Source organism: Eucalyptus grandis, chromosome 7 (assembly GCF_016545825.1).
Source record: "Eucalyptus grandis isolate ANBG69807.140 chromosome 7, ASM1654582v1, whole genome shotgun sequence".
NCBI lineage: Eukaryota > Viridiplantae > Streptophyta > Magnoliopsida > Myrtales > Myrtaceae > Eucalyptus > Eucalyptus grandis.
In genome coordinates this window covers 38,205,074-38,210,768 of record NC_052618.1, presented here as the reverse complement: position 1 = coordinate 38,210,768, position 5,695 = coordinate 38,205,074, and the positions used below count along the sequence as shown (strand labels likewise).

At 40.4% G+C, this 5,695-nt stretch overlaps 1 long non-coding RNA gene across 3 annotated transcripts; it reads right to left on the bottom strand.

Moving 5' to 3' along the window:
* Nucleotides 1–233: 233 nt before the first annotated feature.
* Nucleotides 234–3,980, bottom strand: LOC104442638. 3 transcript variants are annotated; one of them, XR_005553291.1, is made up of 13 exons: nt 3,797–3,980; nt 3,627–3,680; nt 3,271–3,393; nt 2,960–3,037; nt 2,691–2,828; nt 2,569–2,617; nt 2,323–2,389; nt 1,920–2,228; nt 1,721–1,832; nt 944–1,064; nt 640–699; nt 445–550; nt 234–362 (listed from the first exon to the last, which is right to left on the bottom strand). It is a non-coding gene; the product is annotated as an uncharacterized LOC104442638 (long non-coding RNA). The 3 variants fall into 3 exon arrangements; XR_005553289.1 differs by having other exon boundaries at nt 2,569–2,828; XR_005553290.1 differs by lacking the exon at nt 3,627–3,680 and having other exon boundaries at nt 2,569–2,828.
* Nucleotides 3,981–5,695: the final 1,715 nt, after the last annotated feature.

Sequence of the window (5,695 nt, the reverse complement as noted above, 5' to 3'; positions counted from 1 at the left end):
TTTAGCGCTGGAGATGCCATCAAAGCAAAGCGTAACAGTGACTCTTGTTTGTTGCCTTTATTAGGGGTGAGCGGTTCCTGGTGGTTCATTACAAGTTCCGCTTGGAACCTCAAACCTACCCTCGGGTACAGGTTCCTCATTTTTTGGAACCTCGAACCTACCCGTCAGAACCAAGAACCTGGAACCTACCCTGTCACAGGTTCCGGGGTCGGATCAAGGTTCCAACAGGTTCCTTTTTTTTTTTTCATTTTTAATTTAAAAAAATGAAAATGAATGCAGCAATAACTGGGGTCTGTCTTGAAGTATGGTTGGAAGCTTGTAAATTCCTAATGATGCAGCAAGCAACCTGTGCACAATGACATCTGCAAACTAGTTTAGTTCCAAAATCAGCATGTGCCATCTCATTTACCACAGAGAAGCATCAGAAGGGAACTGGTTTCTTACCAGCATATCGCCTGATAGATGAAGTAAAATGAGTATATAATGGGGCAGCCAGCCCATAATGTTGGTATTCTGGCGAAGTCAAGTCTCCACTACAGAAATATACTGCCTGTACGACAAACGAAGGAAATAGATCATATATAACAAGAGCATAAAAAAGAAGAAATTTTCAGGTTTACTACATTCAATTAAAATCACCTGTGTCATGCATCTAGTTGCAAGTATTCGTATCAATTTGTTAAAATATGGATCTTCTCCCTGTAGTTTTTTATTGACATTAGGAGAGTAAGCACATAACAAGCTGGACCAATCCTGAGGTAATCCATCTAGAACTGTCAGCTCATCCAAGTGAACAAATTAAATCAGCAAGGCAACTAGAATAAAGAAATCCACTTGAGCAGTATTAGAGATGGTTGTCATTCTCATTATCTCACACAAACAGAAGGTTATGGATTTCATCAGTTGAAAAAACAATGATAAAGCACAGGTATTGAAAACTCACCACTGCACGGTCAAGTGAATCAGCCAGTGCTTTTGATGAAGATACGTCCAACGCAAGACCAACAGAAGCAGATGTACGCAGCAAGGGTTCGAGCATCTCTTTTGTTGGTGTAGGATGCCGCCTGTGAAAGCAATCAACCACATATATCTGTTATATAGCCAGAAACCCCCCAAATGGACATTAATCTGATAGATACTCTCAAAGACAAGGAGAAAAATACAAGTGGTGATGTTCAATTGCATTGATACATATAATCTCAGACTCACCATAAGAAAATACTTATAGCTTTCCCTCTAATCACAGGGTAATAGTATATCTAGTAACTTCGTGAGAATCAGGCTTCTTTCAATGGAAGTTAGAGTATAATGGGGGCATAACATAGGAAGACTTTTACCCATTTAAGTACTATAGAATTAGTTTATACTCAAACCACAATCATCGTTTGAAATTACGAAGCCACTTGCAAGGTGGTCAAACTCCAAAAAGAAGTGAAATCACTCATATAACCACTAGTAAATTGAGAAAGGACTAAAAGTAGGACCCTTCAATAACTGAAGTACAGGATGAGGCTCCATTTTTGTCATTATTTCAAGACATTTATACTCCAGAAAGCTTTAATAATAACTGCGCATTGAGTGACGCGCCGGTGTCACTTAAAGGTTGGAAATTGGAAAGGATGGCAGTGAAAATAAAACAGTGGCACCCAAGATGACAGCAAAAGGCAGGAAATCTAGGAGAGCTAATCCCAGATTGACATAACAGAAAACACCAGCTTACCTCAACAGAGAACATAGAGGATAGTGTTTAAAGATTTTTTCAGCAACTGAAACATTGGCGGCAAGCATGAACTCCTCCACCATTTGGTTTGCTTCTCGAATCTGATACATGCCTGAAGATTTGCAGGTAGGTGAAAATGCAATTAGTTATAAAATGACTGCAATAACTATATGCTGCCGTTGGCAAAAGTAACTATTACCTCCACTTTCAAGTGTAATAATCAAGTGTAATCTAATTCATCTTGTAATATAGTGACTGAAGATGGCCACACTGGAATTTGGCAGTAAAACAAGCTTCAACAGTAAAACTACACCAGCATCTATCCATTCCAAAAATCGTGTGGGAGTGTATTTTCTAGTTGACCCTGGGGACGAGGAATGTAAAGCTCCATGAAGTTCGACTGCACATTCAATCCAGGAGCCCAGAGAAGATGCTGTGGAATCAGTAACAATGATTTCAAAAATCTCTGCTGTTGAATGAAAAATCGCAACATCCAGGGGTGAAGCTCCTGAAAAGATGAAACAATCTGATTTAGTTCCTAATTCACAGACAACCACTACGCTTTGCTAAAATATCCAAGCTTAATAATCGTAGATCACTACCGCCACTCTTTGCAGTGGGCTCCGACTCCTTGACTGAGCGCAACGCTTCAATCAATGCTGCAATAGCCTATGAAAAAGAATGATAGGTCACTGGCCAAACAAGTCAAAATAGCATAAAAGCTATTTGTCAGATTGAAAGTCCAACTCTAGCAACTTGCATACAATATTCTCCTTATTCATCTAGCAAAAGTACATCTCATTTATCCCTGAGTAAAACAGTTATGCTTTAAGCACAGTGAGACATACCTCTGGAAAAAATCCAAGAACCAATAAAGCCTGATGTCCACAGTCAGATCTGCCATCATGAAACCAGTCTTTGTCAATGCAGCTAATATTGTTAAAATTACCAGAATTTTAAGCATCAATACATTCAGAGCTTTCAAAAGTTGGCTTCCATCATCCATGCGTGGCACTCTTTCATCCAAAAGTCTAAGTAGAAGCTCAGTAATAAGGCGGTCAAGAGAGCCCTCCTTGACAGCATGCGCAAGTTGTCTGTTTTGAAATGTCTGCAGCAAGGAAATTTGTCAGACAATTCTACAATAAGCTCTTCCACATACACATAAGATGTAAATGACTATAGAAGGAACAAGGTTGTATTTAAGCTAAAAGACACTGAAGCTGCTAAAAGTTAACTCACCTGCATGAGGGTATTCAAAACATACTTGCATGACCTTGACGAAGCTCCTGTTAAGCTGAAGTCAAATGTCTTGGCAACCTAATAACAAGCAAAGAAATCAAGAAATATTTTGAGCCCGAAAAGATAAAAAAATGTCAAGCAAGTTCCAATAACAACTACAGCTAGGAACAGAGAAGAAGAACAAGCAAAGACCTTAACAAGAACAAAAATAAAGCAGAGCATGAAAGTGTACACCCACAAATTGACACGGACAAGGATGGAGATGGACAAAGGGTGGGGTGTTAAGCCCCTTAATTCTCTGTTGCTTTTACCTTATCTGCCAAGGATAAAACAAGTTTATCCGAGACCTTCACAAGATCCTTCATACCACTGCCATCTGGATCATTAGTGGCTTGCTCCAGTTTGTGGCACACAACTTTCATCCCCTCAATAGACTGTTAAATATAATAAAGCACAAATAGGAAACTCTATTTCAGTAAAAGTAAGGCAATAATGTGCTCCCCAAAGTAATACAAAAGTGAGCAGGTACAAGATAGTAAAGGTTGGGTATGGACACAAATTAAATTTGTGCTTGCACAACTTAAATATGGATTGCTATGCACAAGGGTGAGCAAGAACTTTAAGAAATAGGAAGAACTCATTCTTGTTTGTGAAGATAATCCAATACATAGTAATAAAATGACGCCTTTGATGTCGTCCTTCCTCCTTCGTGAGCTGATTTCTGCCATCGAAAACGACGCCGATAAACATCCCAAACAAGCAAAGGGGGCCCAAGATACCGAATCGACCGATCGATCCCCCGCGTGAAGAACCGACAGAGAGAGATTGAAGCGTTACCCGGAGATGTAGGTCTTGCCGGAGAGGAACTCGTCGAGGGACTTGAGGCCCGGCTCCGTGTGGAGATTCGAGAAGGTGATCGCCCGATTCGTCGAGGAAGCGTTACTCGAAGATGTAGGTCTTGCCAGAGAGGAACTCGTCGAGGGCGAGCAGCGTCGGGCAGAGACAGAGGAGGGCGAGCAGTGTGAAGTGTGAAGTGAACTGAGTGAGATTGGGGTAAAGGTTTTTTTTTTTCAACCTAACCGGTTCCGGTTCCCAGAAAAAGGGAACCGGTTTCCGGTTCTCGGTTCTACCCGGAACCACGCTCACCCCTAGCCTTTATCTTTGAACAACTCCAATCAATGTGTTCTCAAGTTTTTTGAAGGAAAAACAAAACCAACATCATAAGGGGAAAATTTCAGGAAAAAAGAAAAAACCCACCATAATCGAGCGAAAGCGACGAAGGCTACGGAAAAGCTAGAGATGATGAAGCATTGATTAGAGACGTTCGTCTCAGATGGTGCAGACAATTTCTGCATCATGGCTACCAGCACAGCCATCTGAGCTTGAAACCGATGAGCCAAACGGAAGATAATAGATATACAGCCTCTGCGAGAGAAGATGATGAAGAGGAAGCTTTAGCCTGCTAAGTGCGAAACTAGGCTCACCTTTGTTGCTTGCTCATGCGTATGCTTGCTTCAGCGTTTTCATGTGCCTCGATTCGGATTTTTATGATGTGCTCAGCGGATTCCTCATTAATGCTCGATCAGACTCACTTTGTTCTCTCGCTTACTCTTTGCTGTTGCCAATGCATTGTTTTGAGCAATTTTGGTGATTAGTGTTCATTCTTGTTGTTGAGAGAACTTCACCATCCGAATATTTTTGTTGTTCATTGGCAAAGATATTTGCTTCAGGCTGGGACTGGAGGACGTCTCCCATCTTACTCCATAAATTAGGAGCAAGTAGAGAATGGGATGAGCATGGTCCGGGTTGGGCCGGTCCACCCCCTAACCTTAGGACCAATCCGCACGGTGATGGTTCTCAATTTTTGGGACCGAGGACCAAACCGACCCAATGGATTTAGTCCGGTTCCGGGGGTCAATTCGGGACCAATCGATAAATTTTTATTTCATTTTTTTATTCCTTAAAAAAATTATTGAGGACCGAACTAACCCAATGAGTTCGATCCGGTTTAGGATCAACCCAAGACCAACCAAAAATCTTTTATTTTATTTTTGTACTCTTTAAAAAACGATTAAGGATCAAACGCCCAATGGGTTTGATGCGGTTTAGAAGTCAACTCGGGACCAACCAATAATTTTTTATTTCATTTTTTGTACTCCTTAAAAGGACAACTGATGATCATACCAACCCAATGGGTTCGATGATGAGTGAGGTCAACGAAGAAAGGCAAGTGGTGAGGGTCAAGTGGGGTGAATATCGAATGTCGAGCGAGAAGCAACAAGCCAAGTGAGCATCGAGCGGTAGCGGCACAAGTGACCCAAAGCGAGTGAGACGAGTGTCAAGTGGTGAGAAGAGAAGTTGTTTCTTTCGATTTTGGCAAATTGAAGACTAAGAAGACAAATAAGATAGAAGAGAACGAATACTAGAAGATGATGCCATAAGGAGTTGTTTATACTTTTTTTGGACGCCGTTAGGACTCCTCATAAAAACGTTTTTCTCTTTAATAAATTATGACTATTGACGCTATAAAAGACATTAAAAATCTAAATTATTAAAGAATAATGTAAAATTACTTGAACTCCTCACTAAATAGCTATTTAATATTGTTGACGCTGTTTATTTTAACGTTTTCTCTATATAAAAAAAATTATAAGTAATATATTTTATATATATAGTCGAGGTTGGTCAGGGTTGAATCGACTTTTAACTTTTTGAGACAGATGACCAACCCGTATA